Here is a 23,769-nt window from a genome sequence, read left to right on the forward strand (position 1 = left end):
TTGAACTGAAATGATAACAATAACATGAAATATATATGTCCTTGCGGATATGCTGAGGAGTTGTGTCATTGAATTTGAGGGAAGTTGGGATAGATACCTCCCACTGGCAGAATTTGCATACAACAATAGCTACCAAGCTAGCATCCAAATGGCCCCATATGAAACACTGTATGGGAGAAAATGTAGAACTCCAGTGTGCTGGACTGAATTGGGCGAAGACAAACTGGTAGGGCTGCACTGTGAAACAGCCGAGGAGAAGGTAAAATCAATCAAAACCAACTTAAAGGTTGCCTCGCATGCATGTAAATCTTATGCCGACCTGAAGAGGAAAGAAATAGAATATGTGGTTGGCGACAAAGTGTTCCTCAAGGTGTCACCATGGAAGAAAGTACTGAGGTTTGGAAGAAAAGGTAAGTTGAGCCCTAGGTTCATTGGCCCATATGAAGTCATTGAACGTGTGGGTCCAGTGACCTATAGGCTAGCTTTACCACGAGAGTTGGAGAAGATCCACAATGTGTTCCACGTGTCTATGCTCAGAAGATACCGCTCAGATCCTTCACATGTCATCTCTAGAGAAGAAATTGAAATAAATCAGTATTAGACATACGAAGAAGAACCTCTACGGATCTTGGCTCGGGAAGTGAAAGAGTTGAGAAACAAGCAAATTCCATTGGTGAAAGTGCTTTGGAGGCACCACAACACCGAGGAGGCAACTTGGGAAAGTGAAGAGACGATGAGGCAACAGTTCCCTCAACTGTTTGCATCAGGTAAATTTCGAGGACGAAATTTAAATTAGAGGGGAAGAGTTGTAACACCCTCCCGGTAACCACTCCGTACATCCTACTGTTCTGGTGACCGGTGTCGGTCCGGACAGCTAGAACATCTGGAAAAATAATTAAACTTAAGAGAGGGACCATAATTAATTCAAATATTAATAAGAAACACTTAGTAAAAATTTTAGAAATAAAATACAACCAAGTTAAACGAGCCGGTGCCCTAGCGATGGGTAACCAGAGGGAAGTTGCGGTTCTCGCAACGAGGAGCCCTAGACCCGGGGGAAAAATTATAAAATAATTTTTGGGATTCCAGAGAAGGGTTATTGAGGTTCCCATGGAATTAGAATACCAAGAAAATACCTAGAAAAATTTTTCAATCGGTACAGACAATTTTGACCCGTTAAGCCAAACGGAGGGCATTTTGGTCATTTCGCCTTCAGAGGTGATTTTTGGCCGACTTGTCCAGTTGATTAAATAATTAATATGACATAAAATATGAATAAACATTACTAGAAATTAAATTGAACTTGAGTAGTGATGAAAAGAAAAGAAAAATCAAAGAAAAGCTTATTTATGACATCATGGTGATGTCATTAAGAAATTATGACCAATCACAATTAAGCCATCCTTTGACTAACCATTAAAAGAGATAATTGAGACTAAGAAATAAAAGAAAAACCAGCAGCCACCCTCTTTCCCATTCCAGCCGAAATCCCTATCCATTCTCCCTCCATTAATCTTCAATCAAAAGCTTGATTTTTCCCTTGTTTACACCACAAAACCCTAACTTCTCTTCATTAAAGCTTTACCCCACATCTTAAACAAGCTCTTGGCAGCCAACAAGAGGAAAGAAATTGAAGTTTGGGGCTTGGAAAAATTCTGCCACTTGAGGTTAGTGCACCTATATCCATTAAACTCTTTATTTTCATGGTTTAGGACTTGAAACTAGTAAGAATTGTGATTTAAATTAACAAAACTTATGTGTATAACATCTTGAATTTCGGCTGCCCTAGCTATGGAATAGGGGGAAGTGTTTTGATGAGCTTAGAGTGAAATAGAAACCATGTTGAAGTGATAAACATATGAGCAATGCATTGGTAGCTACTAAGATACATGGCATAAACCATGAATTTGAATTAGGGTTTGGAAAGGTGAAAATGTGACTTGGCTTAGGAAATTATTAGAGAGCATTTTAATGGTCAATTAGTGACCATTTTAGGTAATTTGACCAACAAAGGGACTGAAAAATAGGATTCCAAAGTGAGGTTGCAGGCTGCCCTAGGACAGCAGCATAGGGACTGAAAATTCAGTCCATTTGCACTGCCATAACTTGGGCTGTGTTAGTCCAATTGGTATTTGGCCAATTGAACATGAAACTAGGCTTATAATGGCACATTTTTGCTGAAGAAACCATGCCCAAAAGACCAAAGCAAGAGGACCAAAACTTGGCCCCAATCCGGACACCCTGCACTGATTCTGCAGAATTGACCAAATGAACAGTAACTGTTCATTTGGCCATAACTCACTGTAGATTTGGTCAATTGACCTGAAAGTTTTACAGACATAAGTTAAGACATAGACAAACAACTTTCATGAAGGAACCTACCCCAAATTATGGCCAGAACATAACCCAAATGGCAGTGGCAGTCACTGTTCATGTTACTGTAGATATGGTAATTCTGCAGTTTTGGCAATCCGGCCAGCTTGGGTTTTTGGGCGATATCTGGAGCTAAAAAACTCCAAATGGAGTGATTCAAAAAAGGAAATTCAACTAGACAAAATAAGGAACAACTTTCATGTTTTACATTTCTTCAAATTCTCACAGTAACAGTGTCCAATAGAATAGTGAACTTGACTCATCAAAACTGAAAATTCTGCTTGTGTTGGTTTAAACTTGAAATGGTATTGACACTTAATGCCAACAAGTTTTAAACACAAAATGTGGTATGTTGGGAGTGCCAAAGTCAATGTACATATTTTCTATCTAAAAGTCAACATTTTTGTTGACCAATGAGGTGAATAGTAACACCAAAACATGAAATTCACAAATTGAAGAATTTAAAAGTTTCAAATGCCCTAGTATACCTAACAAGATTGGTTTGGATAGTTTGGCATGCCAATAGGGTTCGATTAGCGATCGCACATGGCAATATGCCATTCCGTGATTTCATGGCTTTTAGCCATTCTGACTTTGTATTGAGACTTGGCCTTGTGCCTGAGATTATTCTGATTTGGTAGTTACATTTGCACCGGGTGATGCATATGCGGCCGATGGTGTGACGCCGAGGTATTAGATACCCAGTGCGGTTACCCGTTATCGATCCGATGCGTCTAGTGTAGGTTACTTGGGGCAACCAAATGAATAAAAGTGGACAAAGTAAATAATATACAAATACCAAGCAAATGAAACATATACATTCACTACACATTTAAATTCTTGCTATTTTCTTTTATTATATTATTGCACCACTAAGCATTATTGCTTAGCGCGTTGCTTTTGCCACGCGTAGGTACTGGAGATACCGATCGTGAGCCCAGTAGACCACAGACTGGGTGAGTCCATCCGGCAGTTCTGCTCAGTGTCCGTGTCACCTCAACGTCTGCTGTGCATTGGTAGGACACTAGGTGTCATTTTGACATTTTGTAACTTAATTTTGTTTTCTCATATGTAATTAAACTTGTGTAATGTACATTGATGTTTATGTAAATTATGAAAATTGTGCTTGTGAATGGAAATGTAAATGTTTACTTGTGATTTATATGTGATCATCACATGTGATGGATGATTGAGAACTGGAATTGAAATGTTGTTGAGATCTTAATGTTGAGAATTTGTTGATAAATTGAGGTTGGGATTGTTTGGAAATTATTTGGAAGTGTTTTTAAACAGGTTCCGAAGAACTATTTTCTCCATTTTTAGCCGGTACTCCGCCGGATTTCCTTTAAAATTTTCGGAACCCCAAATAAATAATAATTTCGATAAATGGCTTAAATAAATCATATTTCATAAATTAGCTTCAAAAGCATGACACAAATTAAGTAAGGTATATTAGAGTGTACCAGTACACCGTGTGGCATTACTTACTCGGGTATACTATACACGAGTAAGGGGTGTCACACTTATTTTGCTGTCGCAGATAAGAGCAAGAAAAAAGTAGCAGAGTGAGCTACTAATGAATTGAGGACCACACTGATCTTTTGTACGGGTATTATTTTATACCCTTGTAGTTAATTTTGATGTAAATATTATAACGCTTTATGTATCAATGTAAAGTTGAGCAGTTGTAAAATAAATTGTAATAATATTATTTTTGGATTTCCTTCTGTAAATTAATATTTGTACTTGTGAATTTCATACTTTATGCCTTGTGAATGGAGTTATTAAATATTTTGAGATGATAAATTTTGGTTTGGATTGTGGAATTATTTTGAAATGAATTGAATTGAGTTGATTTGAGATTAATTGAAGGTTGGGAGTTGAGAAAATTATTGGAAGTGTTTTTTTTTTTTTCAGGTATTTGAAGAACTGTTTTCTCCAAATAAAAATGGAACTCTGTCAAAATTTTTATAAAATTTGTGGAAAAATTAAAATGGATAAAAATTTTTACTAGTATTTAAACTTTGAATAAATGGTTTTTAATTCCTACCAAAATGCTCACCACTTCAAAAATGTAAGAAAATAGTTTTAAAATCCCTTGTAGGGTACTTAATGAGCTATCGGTAGGTGAAGTTCGGTAGTTCATTAAGTATTCTACGGGATCAGGTTATGCCTTACAGAGGGGTAAGTTGTGACAAAACCAGTTATTCTTTTCACTCTATCTTTATAGATGTGAATCCCAAGAATATAGGTTGCCTCCACTAAGTCTTTCATGGAGAATGTATTTGACAACCATACCTTTATAGTTGTCAACATACCTGTGTCATTACCCATCAACAGAATGTCATCCATGTTAGTAGTATGCCCTAGAGCATATCATTTAGTATGTACCTTATACATGTTTTTATTAATAAAAGGCATTTTCACTTTTTCGTTTACATAATATATCATTGAAGGATTAATTAGGATGACTATAAAATCTTCCAAACAAATGATTAAGTTGGAAATGCTATAATTAAAGTAATTATAACATAGGCCCTCCATTGGGGCAATTATTTTAAAAGATTTTAAATAGTTGCATATGATGCAATTAATTTAAGAGATTTTCTTAAGAATAATTGTTAAGCATGAGATGTTGTAAATATGTAAATGGTTTGGTGGCCAATATTGGATGTACCTCAGGACATTAAAATTATTTGCATAATTACTGGCTCAATGGGATCAACTTAACTAATGCAAGATAAGTCAACAATGAATGTACCTAATATTTTGAGCATTAGGGGCTAGGTAAAGGATTGAACCTCACATGAGATGTGATGGGCAAGGAGTTGCTCACTTATAGTTTATTGTAATTCCAATAATGGATGTACCTGAGGATGATCAATAGAATAATAAGAATTCAATCACCCACTATAAATCCATCCAACTAGGATTTCGTTTTCTACTTTGGAAGTGTAGGATTCGCTAAGTTAGTGGGAGGACCAATTTGATTAAAAGACCATAATCATTTTGGTTAATTACATGATACATTTACTAATTAATCTAATTATTTTTTGTAGTTAATTTTCTGATAATAATGAGCACAGAACAACCACCACCATCCAATATCCTTGCAAGCATACTTGATCGCAATAGATTGACAGGACCTAATCTCTCTGATTGGCTAAGAAATTTGAAACTTGTCCTGAACCTTGAACATATAGGATATGTTCTAGACTCAGATGTTCCTGGTCCCTTACCTCCAGAGGCCAACCAAGAGGAACATGAAACTTTGGACAAGTGGAAGGATCACGATATGTGAGCTAAGTGTCACATGCTTGCTTCCATGATTAATGAGTTACAGAAGCAGCATGAGAACATGCAGAGTGTGTGTGAGATCCTCCTTCACCTATAAGAGTTGTATGGTGAGCACAACAGGAATGCTAGGTATGAGATATCCAGGTAGCTGTTCTGCATGAGGATGTCTGAGGGACAGAATATAGGGGATCATGTCCACAAGATGATTTGGCTGATTGAGGAATTGGAACATCTTGACTTCAACATGGATTTCCAACTACAGACGGATTTGATCCTTCAGTCCCTTCCTGAGTCTTTTGGGAATTTTATGACAAATTTTCATATGACTAAATAGGAATGCACCTTGGCTAGTTTACTCAACATGCTGGTTATTACCCAAAAGAATATGTCGAGCAATAAAGGAAAAGAGGTAGCTTTGATTGCATCTTCTTCTACTAGAAAGTCCAATAAGAAAAACGGCAATAAGAAAAAGAAATCTCAAATTCCTGGTCCTTCCAAGAAAATAGGTAAACAGAAAGGGAAAACTAAAGCTGATGGAGGCAAAGGAAAGTGTTTCCATTGCTAGAAGGATGGGCACTGGAAAAGGAACTGCCTAGAGTATCTTGCTTCTTTGAAGGACAAGAAGGATAGACCTTCGGAAGGTATGTCTATATCTTGTTATTTAGATTCTGATGATACTCATAGTTCATCTACAGCTTGGGTTTTAGATACTGGTGCCAATTCTCACATTTCTTATGATATGCAGGAACTAGCAAATAGTAGCAGCTTGCGTTCTCGAGATTTTAGAGTCCGGATTGGCAATGGCTCAACTATTGAAGCTTTAGCCATAGGACCTAAATCTTTTTACATGTCTGGACATGTTTTGTGTTTGGATAATATTTTATATGTACCTGATGCTTTTAAGAACATTATTTCTATATCTAGTTTGACTAGAAATGGCTATGAATTTCAGTTCACAGATGATGTTTGCAATATTTATTTTGGAAGTAAATATGCTGGTTCGGGTTATATGAATAATGGTCTTTATTATTTGGATAATAATGACAAACACAAAATGAATGCAAGTGATCTGAATGAATGCAATGCCATGGTGAAAATCAACTTAAGTTCAAAATATATTTGGCACTTAAGGTTAGGTCATATTGCAGAAGATAGGATTACAAAATTGGAGAAAATGGGGATTCTATCCTCATTGGGCTTTGAGCCTACTCCAACTTGTGAATCTTGCCTTCAGGGAAAAATGACTAAATCACCCTTTGTTGGACAAGGGCTAAGGGCTGAAAATATTTTGGAGCTAGTATGTAGTGATGTATGTGGTCCATATAAGGAAATGGCTAGAGGTGGTTTTCATTACTTTATTACCTTTACTGATGATAAATCAAGGTTTGGGTATTTGTATTTGATGAAATAAAAACATGAATCCTTTGAAAAGTTCAAAGAATTTAAATCTGAAGTAGAAAATCAAACGGGAAAGAGTATTAAAGCTCTTCGATCAGATCGTGGAGGTGAATATTTGAGTACTAAATTTAATGAATACTTGAGAGAGCACGACATTGTTTCCCAACTGACTCCTCCAGGAACACCACAACTGAATGGTATATCTGAAAGGAGAAATCGTACCCTATTGGATATGGTACGTAGTATGATGAGCTATACTGATATACCAATCTCCTTTTAGGAATTTGCATTAGAACCAGCTTTGTATATTCTGAATAGGATTCCATCAAAATCAGTTTCTTCCACACCTTATAAGATATGGCATGGAAAAAAACCAAGTCTTAAGCATGTTCAGATTTGGGGTTGTCCAGCTTATATCAGAAAGTTAAACACTGATAGATCAGAAAAGGGTCGATTTGTTGGATATCCAAAAGATAGTTTTGGATATTATTTTTATTTGCCTACTTCACAAAAGGTTGTGGTAAGTAGAGATGCCACAATTCTTGAACAACAGTTTGTTCAAGAAGGAGGCAAAGGAAGGCAAATAGAGTTAGAATTGGAGAATTCTGACCAATCAACAGATCAGATGGATATAGATCCATCTAGTTAACCTACACCCATTGATGAAACATCTACAGCTATTCCTCGTAGAACAACCAGGGTATCTCACCCACCCGTGAGATATGGTTTCCTTCATGAAGAAGAACAAGAGTTGCCTACTCATGAAGAAATAGATCATGGAGATGATCCACTTACCTATAAAGAAGCTATATCAGATATAGACTCTTCAAAATGGATTGATGCTATGAAATCCGAGATTGATTCCATGTATAAAAATCAAGTTTGGGATCTTGTTTACCCACCTGAAGGTATTGTACCTATAGGGAACAAATGGGTTTTCAAGAAGAAAATTGATTCTGATGGAAAGGTAGAGACCGATAAGGCAAGACTAGTAGCGAAAGGGTTTCGCCAAAGGCAAGGAATCGACAATGAGGAGACTTTCTCGCCTGTTGCCATGCTTAAATCAATTAGGATTCTATTAGCAATAGTTGCATACTATGATTATGAGATTTGGCAGATGGATGTTAAAACAGCTTTTCTCAATGGATACATTAAAGAAAACATTTTTATGGAACAACCTAGGGGTTTTGAACACCAAGATGGTTCTAAGGTATGCAAGCTAAAGCGATCCATTTATGGGTTGAAACAAGCTTCGAGGAGTTGGAACATCCGTTTTGATGAAGCCATTAAATCATTTGGTTTTATAAAAAACGAGGATGAGCCATGTGTATATAAGAAGGTTAGTGACAGTGCTATCACTTTCCTTGTCTTATATGTGGTTGACATACTGTTGATAGGTAATGACATAGGTATGTTGACAACTGTAAAGGTATGGTTGTCAAATACATTCTCCATAAAAGACTTAGGGGAGTTAACCTATATTATTGGGATTCGCATCTATAGAAATAGAGCGAAAAGAATAATTAGTTTATCCCAAAGTCTATATTTGAAAAAGGTGTTAAAGAGGTTTAACATGCTTGATTCCAAGAGAGGATTGTTGCCAGTGAGACATGGTATCCACCTTTCTAAAGAGATGTTATTCTTGATCTATGGAGGTGGAGACTTGCAATTGGATGGTTATACTGATTCTGATTTCGAATCAGATATCGATAATAGAAAGTCTACCTCTGGGTATGTGTTCATTTGTAATGGAGGTGCAGTCAGTTGGAAGAGTTCCAAACAGAGCATGACTGTAGACTCCACTACTGAGGCTGAGTATATTGCTGCATCAGATACTGCAAAAGAAGCTGTTTTGATAAAGAAGTTCGTGACAGAACTTACAGTAGTTGCTTCCATTGAGTCAGGAGTTCCACTACACTGTGACAATAGTGGAGCAGTCATACAGGCTAAGGAACCCAGGTCTCACCAAAAATCCAAACACATAGAAAGGCGCTACCACATTATCAGAGAAATAGTTGGGCAAGGCGATGTAGCCATGCAGAAAATAGCATCAGCTGAAAATCCAGCTGATCCATTCACTAAGCCTATGTCACAGACTCAGCTAGACCGACATCTTGAGAAGATGGGTCTAAGATATTGTAATGATGGCTTTAGTGCTAGTGGGAGATTGTTAGTAGTATGCCCTAGAGCATGTCATTTAGTATGTATCTTGTACATGTTTTTATTAATAAAAGGCATTTCCACTTTTCCATTCACATAATATATTTATGTGTAATAGAAAAGGTCCATTGATATTTTGTTAGAAATTCTATTCTTAAGTTGTTAAGAATATGAGTGACAATATTTCTAGCGCAAAGTATCATAAATAGGTTCACAATTGAGGATACTTCACAATAAGGACATGACTTATCCAGAAATAAGGACATGACTTATCTAGAAAGATTGTATTCATGTCTGTTCCCAAGTTATTTATATGAGATATAAATAAGATGGAATGGTGAGTCTCATGCCATATGACAAACATGATAGGCACTTATACATGATAAGTAGGTCGAACCAGTGACACTTATGACAAGCACATGGAGTTTACTCTTGTCAATGTATTGTCATAAATCATATTAGTGCATATAATCTTTAGACCTGAGATAGCACAGTTATCTTGTATATAAGTGGTTTGAGTTTGATACTGCTTTCATACTTGTACTATGTATGGATATATGGGCATGTGTTGGCTCCTACTAGTTATATATGGAGGTAGGTGTTTATCAAGATGGAATCTGTTCCTCTAAGTAAATAGGGATAAAATCCTATGTTCAATTAATTGTTCTTGATGTTTCAAGTTCTTGGCTAAGACAGATAGATTTAATCAGAAAAGAGTTTCTGATGAGAAAATCTTTTAATCAAGAACTGGAATTAAAAGAAAACATAATATTCATAGCAAATGAGGTTTGACATAAACCATGACTCCAACTTGAGTTGGGATTTTGTAATAGAGAGATTCTAGTGCATAGTAACACATGATTATAGGTTCATTTAAGGTAAACCTTATTACTAATTGGGTGGCCATAGCATGCTATGCTAGGTGTTAACCATGGTCTATGAGGTGCATAAAATGGTTTAGAGAAATCATTTATGGTAAGAAAGAGTTCTGATGATATTAAGAGTTGATATCATGTCTCATTGCCAATTAGTGATGAGCTTAGTAAGTCACACATATACACAAGTAATCACCAAATTAAATATGATTTAATTAATTAACTAAAGAGCTTAATTGATTAATTAAATAGGTTTGGTTTGTAATTATATTGCAAAGTTCCTAGCATGACTTGAAACCAAATCTAGATTATTGGATGTATAGTATAAGTTAAATTTATATTTAAAGTATTTAAATATAAATTTAATTAATGAGAAATTAATTAATAAAGATTAATTAATTGATTTATATTTGATATAAATTGATTAGAAGAAGAGAAACAATTATTTGGGATTGAGAACTCAAAATTAGGACACAGGGGCATTATAGTCATTTCACAGGGTGACATATGGCACCATGAGATGGTGACACATGGCACTACACATAAGCTTGCCAAATGTCTTTTAATCATGTAAGATGATTAAAATTAAGATTAAATATAGGTTTGACACTTGGAACAATGTGATTGGGTCAATTAAACCTAGAGCCAATCAGAAGGTGACATGTGGCAAGGGTTTTAAGTGGTGACCTAGCTATATAAGTGTTGTTATGAAAAGAAAAATTACAACCAGCTGCTGCCTCCCTTTGTGCCACCACCCTTGAGGCTCCCATTCTCTCTTCTTCTTCATCTCTCATCAATTCCAGGAGATTAGCAAATAATCTCTTGAATTAAAAATACTAGAAATTATTTCTAGTGTCCTGTTTACATCTTTAATCCCTTAAAAGGCAAAACTTGATTTTCTAATTAATAGAAAAAGCTTTATAAGCTGTTCAAGGGCTACCATAGGTGATCTTGGTGTGGACAAGCTAGAGAGACAACATTTGATGTCCTAAAGAGGCATTCCAAAGGTGCCAAACACACTGCAGAGCATCAAGTGGTTAGTGCACTTGTTCTTGATCTAATCTAGGGTTCTAAAATTAATCTGATTAATTCTAAAATCTTAAATGGCAAATACAAATCCAAAAACATATTAAAAGTGTTTTAATATGTTGTTTATCATTGAAATCAAATAGATAAAAATAAATTTTGCATGATGCATGTGACCCTAGGTGAAAATTTTTTAATTCAATGATAAAAACTTGTGTTTTTCATGCTTCCGCTCCTTCAATCCATATATAAGACAAGGAAAGTGATAGCACTATTACTAACCTTCTAATATATACATGGCTCATCCTCATTTTTGATAAAACCAAATGACTTAATGGCTTCATCAAAACGGATGTTCCAACTCCTCGAAGCTTGTTTCAACCTATAAATGGATCACTTTAGCTTGCATACTTTGGAACCATCTTGGGATTCAAAACCCCTAGGTTGTTCTATGAAAATGTTTTCTTCAATGTATCCATTGAGAAAAGCTGTTTTGACATCCATCTGTCAAATCTCTTAATCATAGTGTGCAGCTATTGCTAATAGAATACTAATTGATTTAAGCATGGCAACAGGCGAGAAAGTCTCCTCATAGTCGATTTCTTGCCTTTGGCGAAACCCTTTCGCTACTAGCCTTGCCTTATAGGTCTCTACCTTTCCATCAGAACCAATTTTCTTCTTGAAAACCCATTTGTTCCTTATAGGTACAATACCTTCAGGTGGGTCAACAAGATCCCAAACTTGATTCTTATACATGGAATCAATCTCGGATTTCATAGCATCAATCCATTTTGAAGAGTTTATATCTGATATAGCTTCTTCATAGGTAAGTGGATCATCTCCATGATCAACTTCTTCATAAGTAGACAACTCTTGTTCTTTTTGATGAAGGAAACCATATCTCACTGGTGGGTGAGATACCCTGGTTGTTATATGAGGAACAGCTGTAGATGTTTCATCAATAGGTGCAGGTTAACTAGATGGATCTATATTCATCTAATCTGTTAGTGTAACACCCCTATGTTCGGTAGTGCGTTCTACTGTTTCGGTGGCCAGTGTCGGTCCGGACAGCTAGGATGCCTAGAACTACATTTAAAAGTTAGTGAGGAGACAAAAAATAATGAAATAAAAGAAAGGAAAATACAAGAAAAACAAAAGATAAATAATAGCAATAAAATGTAACCAAGTTAAACGAGCCAGCACTGCAGCGATGGGTGACTGTACGGGAAAGTTAAAGCGCAGGCAATAGCCGACCCTAGGACTGTAGGGAACCCTTGAAATTTAGTTTTGAGACATAATTAAAGACTTAGTGAAGTATAAATGTCATTAGAAGTATCAAAGAGAAATTAATTAATTAGTACAAAGAAAAACGAGAAGTTGAGAAAATGACAAAACTCGGTGTTATCGAAAAATAGGGAATACAACCCGAATAGGGGTATTATGGTCATTTGACACCTAGAGATGGCTTTTGACCTAAATGTCAATGAAAAATAAATGGTATTACATTTGGGAAAATCAAATGAAAAATGGAATTAAAGATAAAATGTAAATTAAGAGAAATTAAGGTTAAAATTACAATTTTTGAAACCTTATATTATAATATCATTAATCTAGGTTTAGTGGAGCACTAAGTGGATACATTAATACTTAAAATGAGGGCAGAATCCTCCACTCACTTCATCATCCTCACCAAACTCTCCCATGGCCGAAAATGGTGTCCCAACTCCCCTCCATGGAAACCACCCATGCAAGCTTGAGATCACCTTCATTTCAAGCTAAATTCTTAAACTTCCTTCATTAGTCTTTGCCTACACACCTTGGGCAGCAATAAGGGAGCAAGAAAGATAAGTTTTGGTTGAGTTTTGAAGAAGTCCAAAAGAGGTAAGTGGTTATTTTCAATTATTGTTTCATTAAAAGTGTAACAAAGGTTGTGGGTAGTTGAATTATGGAAGAATTTTGAGGTTTGATGAATTATTGGTGATGGAGCATTTTGGAAGCCATAAAACTTCATCATGTATAGCTCGTCTTTGCATGTAAATGGTTGTTGAGATGTTAAATTAAGTGTTTAAATGTATTGGAGTTGGTTTTCATGTATAAAGTTTGATTTGTAAGCTTGAAAAGTGAAAATGGAAGTGGATGTGTATGTGTAAAGTTTTGGCAGCCTCATGATGAAGATTGAAGTGTTTAAATTCATGAAATATTGTTGAAATATTGTACAAAAAAATGGCAGCATATATGTGTGTGGATAATAGTGATAAGGTAGGCAAATTGTTAATGGAAGTATGTGTGATAATTAGAAGTATTTATGTGTATATATTATTGGGATTGAACTTTGTGAATTGTGACTACATTTGGTGTATTTTGAAGTGGTTATATTCTGTCCAAGTTGACCTATAATGTAGAGAATTGAATGGTTTTGGTTAGTGCCAAATGCATAATGGTATGGGAAGTGAAAATGTAATTAGTAAACATGTGTTTGGTTTGGTGTTTGAAAAGCATGTAGAGGGCAGTGTGCAAATGGACCTATAACCCTAAATGTGTGGCTCTAATTGGTATAAGGCCAATTGGAAGTGAAACTAGGCACAAAATGTGCCAACTTTCATAGAGAAAGCCTACCTAAATTCTATCCAAAAAGTGACATGAAAAATGACCAAATCTGGATTAGTGACTTGAAAACTTGAAAATTGACCATTTGGGCAGTAGTTAGTGTTTTAGCCATAACTCACACAAAACAGGTCCAAATGACCTGAAATTTTTAACATGAATAGATTAGACATAAAGCTACAATTCTTATGAAGACACCAAAACCCAGAAATGACCATAAGCAAGTCAAATAGCTTGCAAAAATTCAGTTATAAAAACTGCCAGAACCAGAAATGACCTAAAAATGACCTAAAGTTACCATTTTAGTGCAATATGTCCAGCTTTGGTAAATTGACCATATCTTGGTCTATACAACTCAGAATGACCTGAAATTTTGCCCCGCGTGCAATAAGACATAGATCTACAATTTTGCTTCTTTGACCAGAAGCTAAAAACTAAGAGAAATAGGACTTTAAGCTAGACCAATCTAGCACACAAAAATTAAGAACTTGACATTTACATACAATGATGCTTGAAATAATTTGGCAATGAATGCCAACTTGTAAAAATGGTAAATTGCATATATTGGTAGCATAGTGAAATGCAAAATGTGAAATTGGTAACATTAAACCTAATTCACCTAGAGTGCATCAAGGGTCAACATTATAGGTTGACTAAGGAAAATAATAGAATTAAATAAATTAATTATTGAACCTTATTGTCAGAGACAATTTAAATGAGTACTGAAACACTTCAAATTGTGTGTTTTAGTTAGCAAAGACTCAGGGAAGGGGAAGGAAACACTGAGTCAGGGCCAAGAGGCATTTATCAGAGGTTTGTGCACAATAGTTATTTCTTTTGAAATTTTCAATTGAAATAAATTATGACTATTTATATGTTATTGTTTTAAATTGTGGAAAATTATTTAAATGGATATTTGATGGATACTTATTGCTTGAAAAACATTGTAAATGGTTTGAAAGCACAGCTATCATTTATGTTGATTGAATTCCTCACTAGCTTGTCTAGTGGGACGAATTGACTTTGAATTCCCTCTCTAGCTGAAGTGTTGAGGTGTGTGCCTGTTGAGGACGAATAGGATGAGTACTCATATTATTGCTAGCTAGCAATGTTATTCCTCACTAGCCATCGGCTTTTGGGATGAATTGGACTATGGAATCATGATTAAGCTGTGTGTGTGATTTGTTGATATTTATTGTGATATTGTGAAATGGTGTTTAAATTCTTTATGACATTCACTATCTTTTGAATTTAACTATGATTTTAAGTATCCACTGTTTATATGATTTACGGCTTACGATTTTTAAATTGTATTTTCTTAATGTTGTGCACCACTGAGACATTAGCTCAGCGATAGCTTTTTCATTATTGTCGCAGGTAGACAAACGGACAGAGCAGCAAAGTAGGCTGCTTGTGCCACATTTTGAGATTTCGCAGGGTATATCGAGTATACCATATTGTGTAGTTTTTGTTGTAATGTATGTGCACTGTATGTATATATTGTACTTGGTCTTGAGTAGTTGTAAACTAAAATTGTAAATTATTTTGGCTTATAAAAATATTGTGACATATTTCTTTTATCTCAGCTTTTGGAAACACTGGAAAATTGAATGTTGAACTGAGTTGAGAAATTTATTGTGTTGATTTGTTATTGGAGTTTGGGATTGAAGAAATATATATTGGAAGTGCTTTTTACAGGTTTTTGAAGAATTATTTTATTCAAAATATAGATGGCACTCTGCCAAAATTTTTACTGAAATTATTGATACTCAAATTTGTTATTTGGTTTCACTTCAGTAAAAGAAAATTTTTAACACCTGTCAATAGTGCTCACCACTGTAAAAAGAAGTAAGAAAAGTTTTAAAATCCCTTGTAGTGTATTTAATGGGTTATCAGTAGACCAAGTTTGGTAATTCATTAGGTATACTACGGGATCATGTTATGCCTTACAGAGGCGTATGGTGTGATATGTTTTAGTGGTATCAAAGCTAGTTTTTAAATTTTGTTTTCACCTGTAATTTGAATATTCTTTCTTCATAGTTCAACTGCTCAATGTCATTGTTTGATACATACAGTACATTACATTATAAATATGCACTAACGGGAGGAAATCTCCTTGTGTTATTTGTTCAGGAGGTTTAAGATCCTTAAATTGACTATGGAAGAAGGGGATCGTTCAGTCGATCAATCAATAGAGGCTGAGGTACAAGGGGATGCCCCAGCCTTACACAATGTGAGTGGATCGGTGCATCGGCCCCTCGATCTGCGATTTCTGCTCGATTCGCTCGTGAGATGGTTTGTAATGTTCCAACAGATGGCTGGAAATATGCCTACTCAAGTCCCGCTACAGACACCAGTGGTACAACCACAGTCTTCAGCTAGGCAGTATGACAAGCTGATTCAATATGGGGCTACTGAGTTCAAGGGGATAGTAGATCCTCTAGAGGCAGAACAATGGTTAGAGCGAATGGATAGGGAGTTCAAGAAACTACATTATACAGAGGAGCTCAGATTTGAGTATTCGGTGTCACTACTACAGGGAGATGCATATGACTGGTGGAAAACCTTTCCTCATAGTTTGGTGGAACCCTCAGTACTAACCTAGGATGACTTTCTACGGGAGTTCAGACAAAAATATGTCCTAGATGCCTATGTGGACCAAAAGCTACAGGAGTTCTTAAGTCTGAAACAGGGAAGTAGGTCAGTGGCAGAATATTAAAGAGAATTTTCCCGCCTGAGCCACTATGCAAGAAGTCTCCTTGCTATCAGTAGGGAAAGATGTAAGAGGTTTGAAACCGGCTTGAAGCCCAGTCTCAGACTACAAGTGGTCGGATTCAAGCATACTAACTTCTCTGAGCTTATTTCTCAAGCACTAGAATTAGAAAGAATTGAGTTAGAAGCGGCCCCAGAGAAAAAGAAATCAGAGAAGACAGAAAAAGAGAAAGAGGGGAAGTCAGTAGATCAGAGTTTCAGTGGTCCCACTGGGAAGAGAAAGAACTTTTGGGGAACACAGCAGAGGTAGTAAAAAGTCTAGTATGGGAAGATTTTCAGGACAGAGACACCCTCCATCTGGTCAGCAAACTACCAGAAGTTCCTACCCTCCCTGCCAATGTGAAACTTGTGGTAGAAGCCATGGTGGGGTATGCTATAAGGCCATAGGAGCCTGTTATAACTGTGGAGGCACAGGACACTTTGCCAAGGACTGCACCAGTGCTCGTAGAGTTGGGCCACCTCCTACTACTGCAGAAGGGTCAGTTCAGAATCCTGTCACCAGAGGTTCACAACCACCTAGCAGAGGTAGAGGTAGGGGTAAAGGTAGTCCAGCAGGTAGCTAAGGCACTGTGAATCAATCAGAGCAAGGTAGTGCTCCAGTCAGAGTCTACGCAATGAGATAGAGAGAAGAGGCTGAGACATCTGACATTGTGGCTGGTACCTTCTCAACATTTAATCGTGATGTGTTTATGTTATTTGATACGGGTTCTATCCATTCCTATGTGAGTACTAGCATCATTGATTGTATTGCTGTTCCATGTGTGAAAATGGACTTTGAGGTGCTAGTAACAAGTCCGCTAGGATAGGAGGTCAGGGTCAATAGAATGTATAGGGATTGTCGTTTAGTGATCCAAGGACATACTTTTCTGTCTGATTTGATTGAAATGCCTTTCAGAGATTATGATATCATCTTGGGCATGGATTGGTTAGCCAGGCATCATGCCGTGATTGACTATAGACTAAAGACAGTCACTTTTGGTCTCCCTCAGTACAGTGATGTGGTAATACATGGGGAGAGGCAGCTATTGCCATCAAACATCATTTCGGCTGCACTAGCCAGAAAAATGATCAGGAAGGGGTGTGAAGCATACTTGGCACATGTGGTAGACACCCAAGTAGGGATTCCAGCATTGAGGGACATCCCTACAGTATATGACTTTCCAAATGTGTTTCCTGATGAATTGCCAGGATTACCTCCGGAAAGAGAAGTGCATTTTGAGATTAATATTATGCCTGCTATGGATCCAATCTCCATAACACCATACAGAATGGCACCAGCAGAGTTGAAGGAGTTGAAGGTACAGTTGCAAGAACTACTTAAAAAGGGCTTCATCCGCCCTAGTGTGTCACAATGGGGAGTGCCAGTGTTGTTTGTTAAGAAAAAAGATGGCACTCTCCGCTTATGTATTGACTACCGACAGTTGAATAAGGTAGAAGAAAGAACAGATATCCATTGCCTCGCATTGATGATCTGTTTGATTTGTTGAAGGGTGCAGCTGTATTCTCCAAAATTAATTTACGATCTGGCTATTATCAGTTGAAAGTGCAAGAGCAGAGTATTCCAAAAACTCGATATGACCACTATGAGTTTCTAGTAATGCCATTCAGGTTAACAAATGCTCCAGCTACTTTTATGGATCTGATGAACACTATCTTCAGACCATATCTCGACCAATTTGTGGTGGTGTTTATTGATGATATTTTAATAAATTTGAGGAATGCAGAGGAGCATGACAGACATCTACGGATTGTACTGTAGACTTTAAGGGAGAAACAACTATATGCCAAATTGTCAAAATGTGAATTTTGGCTGAAAGAAATCTCCTTCTTGGGACATGTTGTGTCAACTGAAGGAATCAAGGTATATTCCAGCAAGGTAGAAGCTATCCTTAATTGGAAGCCGCCCAGGAATATCACAGAAATTCACAGTTTTCTAGGTTTAGCTAGATATTACCATCGATTTGTGAAAGGGTTTTTTATGTTAGCTTCTCCACTGACCAAGCTACTTCGAAAGGATGTAAAATTTCAGTGGACAGATAAATGCCAGCAGAGTTTTGATGAGTTGAAGAGGTGTTTGACTGAAGCTCCAGTCCTTATTTTACCTAAACCGGGTAACGAATACACAGTTTATAGTGATGCTTCTCAAAATGGGTTAGGCTGTGTACTGATGCAAGATCGGAATGTCATTGCTTATGCATCACGCCAGTTGAAACCGCATGAAAGGAACTACCCAACACATGATTTGGAGCTTGTAGCTATTGTTTTTGCTCTGAAGATCTAGAGACACTATTTGTATAGGGAGAAATGCTACATCTACACAGATCACAAGAGCTTGAAGTACTTGGGCACCCAGAAGGAATTGAACTTGAGGCAGAAGAGATGGTTAGAACTGATTAAAGACTATGATTGCTTAATAGACTATCAGCTAGGGAAAGCAAATGTGGTGGCTGACTCCTTAAGTCGTAAGACTATGGCAAGTCTCAGAGTTTCTCCTTTGTCCATGGTACATGAGTTGAAAGCACAGCATGCTAGTTTGGAGATTGATGATGAGGGACAGACAGTAGTTGCATGGGATGTACAGCTAGTGTTGATTGATCATATCAGAATGGCTGCTCAGAATGATGAAAAATATCAAAAGCCACTGAATGAAGTCCAGCAGGGCAAGAAACTTGAATTCTCTGTGAGAGATAATGGTTTATTGCTACATCAGGGCAGAATGTGCATTCCTAGTGTCACACCCTACCCCTCTGTAAGGCATAACATGATCCCGTAGTATACCTAATGAATTATCAACTCAGTCTACTGATAACCCATTAAATACACTACAAGGGATTTTAAAAACTTTTCTTCTTTTACAGTGGTGAGCACTATTTACAGGTATTAAAAACTTGGGTAAACTGAAGTGAAACAACTAATTCATTTGGTTTATTTGGAATTCCTGTAAAAATTTTGGCAAAGTACCATCTGTATTTTGGACAAAACAGTTCTTTAGAAAACCTGTAAAAAGCACTTCAATAATTTTCCAAATCTCAACTCCAATACATTTCTCAACACAACAATTTATCAACTCAATTCCATAGAAATTTTTCAAAGTCTGAGATAAGGAAATATAATACAATTTTTACAAGTCAAATAACTCATAATTAATTTAAAACTTCAAGGTACAATTTGAATTTACAACTGCTCAAAATCAAAACAAAATATACATACAGTGAATATACATTACAGTACAAAATGCCAAATGTGGTATACTCACTATACCCAAAAATCTCTCACTGACGGTATTAGCAGCCTAGTCTGCTGCCCTGTCTGTCTCTCTACCTGCGACAGCAATAAAAAGCTATCGCTGAGACAATGTCTCAGTGGTGCACAACATTAACCAAATACAAGCTTAAATCGCAATTCATAATTCAAATAAATGATGGATACGTAAAACCATAATTAAATTCAAGACAATAAATGTCATAAAGAATTTAACACAATATCACATTAAATCTCGATGTCGAAACATAGTTAAATTCAAAAGACAGTAAATGTCAATAAGAATTTAAACTCCATTTCACAAATTATCAAATCGCATAATAACACAATTTAGTCAAATAATTTAAGAATACAGTGTTGCCAATTCATTCACAACTTAAGCCATGACACAAATTTCCGATCAATGCCGCGTTGTACACCACGACAAAGCAATCACAACCCCACTAATCGAAATCAATGAGGAAGGGAGCTAGCTATATAATGAGTACTCATCCGATCACCTCAACTGGTAAACCAGAGAGGGAGAAATAAACGATCACGACTCCATAAATGGAGAAGGAAAATAAACGATCACAACCCCATAAATGGAGAAGGAATGATACGATACTGTCATGCTAAGTGTGAGCACAAAATCAATTCCAAACATTTTATTGAAATGATTCGTGAGAATCCAATAAATTTCCCAAGTCATAATTTCATTCACAAAATGGCAACACAATTCATAATTAACTTCAATTTTCACAAATCACAATAAACCGATTTTTCCACAATTTCAAACCATTTACAATGCTTTTTAAGCAATGAGTATCCATCAATATCATTCAAACAATTTCTCACAGTTTCAAATCATTTACAATGCTTTTCAAGCAATAAATATCTATTCAAACACATTTCCACAATTTAAAACAATAATGCACAAATAGTCAATATTTATTTCAATTGAAAAATTCAAAAGAAATAGTTGTTGTGCACAAACCTCTGATATTTGTCTCCTGGTCCTGACTCAGTATTTCTTTCCCTTTTGCTGAGTCCTTGTTAACTGAGAAACACAATTTGAAGTGTTTCAGTGCTAAATTAATTTGTCTCTAACGATAATGTTCGATAAACAATTCACTGAATACCTTTATTTGCTAAGTCACCTAATATACCGACCCTCGATGTTTTCTAGGTAAATTAGGTTTTAGTGTCATTAATATGTCACACTCGATAGGGTTTTAGGTTTGGTACGTTTTGCCAAACTCGTTTCCTTGTTTAGTGCATTTTAATGCAACGTGCTGGATTCCGGGATACTAGTTTGACCTAGCCGGACGGCTTAGTTCCCTCGGTTTTCGGGTTTCAGTCAAAACTAAAAACTTGTAGATCTATGTCTTATGGACTGCGGTGCAAAATTTTAGGTCAATCCGAGTTAAGTAGACCAAGTTATGGTCATTACACTATTGCTGGTCAAATGGCATCAATTTAGGTCATTTTTTTGGTCAATTTGGTCAACTTTGGTTCGGCCAGTTTTTGGACCCGAACTTGTGCAAGCTTTTTGACTTGCTTATGGTCATTTCTGGGCTTTGGTGTCTTCATAAGACTTGTAGGTATGGGTCTTAACTATTCATGGTTAAAATTTCAGGTCAATTGGACCTGTTTTGAGTGAGTTATGGCCTAAACACTCACTGCTGCCCAATTGGTCATTTTTCAGGTCCTAATTGCACCTAATCCGAATTGGTCATTTTCTTAGGTCACCTTGCAAGCAGAATTTTGGTATATTTTCTCAATGAAAGTTGGCACATTTTGTGCCTAGTTTCACCTCCAATTGGTCTCATACCAATTGAGGTTACACATTTAAACTTATTGGTCTATTTGCACACTGCCCTCTATATGCCTTTCAAACCCCAATTCAAACACACATTTAACTTGCTCTACTTTAAATCCCCATACCTAATTCTGAATTTATACCATTCCATATTCATTTATCACTTCTTACTATGGTCAATTTGGACAGAATACAAATATTCTCAATACATCAAATACAACCCTAAACCACAAAGTCCAAATTTAGCAATATATGTACATAAATACACCTAATCATTACATATAATTTCCACTACTAATTTACATACACATTCATCCATTCTTCTATGTCAACATTCTGCCAACACTTCCATCAATACATACATTTATTCAAGTGTCCCCAAGCTGCCGAAAATCTTCTTCAACACCAAATTGCCCTACAATTCATCAATTCTCATCCAAGTGCCAAAAATCACCATATAAATATGAAGTAATTCACTAGGTTTATTAAATCATCATAACTAACATAATTCTCATCAAATATATGTACAATTACTTCATCAATACATGATTACATGGCTGCCCAAAAATGGATATCTCAATACTCTTCAAACTTAAAAATTTCCTTCATAAAACCAACACCCATAACATGTATACAAAGTTTATCAAAGAAATCTTCAAAAATGCTAACTTACCTTATGGTTGGAGCTTGTTAAACCTTGCTTAAACTTCTTAAATTTGGTATCAAACTCTTCCTTGTGATGTGTAGACAAACTTTAATGAAGAACCCTAGGTGATTGGAGTTGAAATGGAGGAGTGCATGGAGCTTGATTGAAAAATGGCCATGGAGGATTTTGGGGAGTTTTTCATTCACGGCAAATGGAGGTTTCAATGTTGAAGATGATCTTTTAGTGGAGCAATCTGCCCACTTATGCTTATTTTTAATTCATTTTATGATTCTTAGTGGTCCACTTATTTACTTTAAATCATATAATATGTTGAATTTCCACTTATTCCACATTAAACCCTTCATTTTTGCTATTTACTTTAGGTACCACTAAACTAATTTTTCATTTTATTTTCTAAGTGTAATATTATTTATTTTTAATGGACATTTAGGTCAAAAGACAATTCGGGATGTCAAATGACCATAATGCCCCTGTTCGGGTTGCATTCCCGATTTTTCGGTAATACCGGGTTTTGTCTGTTTTTCGATTTCTCACTTTTCTTTGTACTAATTATTTAATTTTTCTTTGATCTTTCTAATGATATTTATTCTTCAATAAGGGTCTATTTAAGTCCTAAAAATGTTTTCCAGGGTTCCCTGCAGTCCAGGGCTAGTCAACGGTCCACGCCGTGACTTCCCGGTGCTGTCACCCATCGCTAGGGTTTTCGGCTCGCTTAACTTGGTTACATTTCTTTGCTATGATTTTTCCTTTATTTTTCTTGTATTTTCTTTTCTTGTATTTCATTATTTATGTCTCCTCATTCATATTGAAGTGTAGTTCTAGGCATCCTAACTGTCCGGACAGCACTGGTCACCGGAGCAGTAGAACGCACTACCGAACTTAGCGGTGTTACAATTCTCCCCCCCTTAAATAAATTTCGTCTCGAAATTTTACCCAATAGCCATCTTACAATAGCCATACGTTTATTTTCTCCTTTCTATACGATCATATAATCTTCTTTTTTTCAAATTTGTATAAGTCTTTTAACAATCTAATACAATGTTTAATTTGTTTGGATAACACCAATCTCCTCTTACTATTATGCTGTCTAATATTTCGGTTCACGTTGCTTCTTGAATGACAATTGAGGTCATGTTAGAATCATTCATCAGTCATGGGTCCTCTGACCATTCTAATCCATAGTCTTCCTCACATTCGTAATATTTCTTTGTTATATATGAATCAACTGTTCAAATTTCTACTTCCATAACTCTTTTTATCTGTCAATATTCTATAACTTCTTTTTGTACTGAACTATAACCTTTCGATATTCTAACTTTTGAGTTTTAGATCCCTAAGTAGGATTTTCAAACTTATTTCTAACAATTAAATTCTGTCCTGGCATAACTATACCAAAACAGATGCCGTTGGCAACTATTCTCATCTAGATATACTATCGAGTAGTACGTAGCTCTACACAATAATCTCAAGTTAGTACTGAAATCTGCAGCTTACTCAATAGATCAAACTTTCCTATCTTTTATCCTTTTCGAATT

The sequence above is a fragment of the Hevea brasiliensis genome, chromosome 4, assembly GCF_030052815.1.
Source record: "Hevea brasiliensis isolate MT/VB/25A 57/8 chromosome 4, ASM3005281v1, whole genome shotgun sequence".
Lineage (NCBI taxonomy): Eukaryota > Viridiplantae > Streptophyta > Magnoliopsida > Malpighiales > Euphorbiaceae > Hevea > Hevea brasiliensis.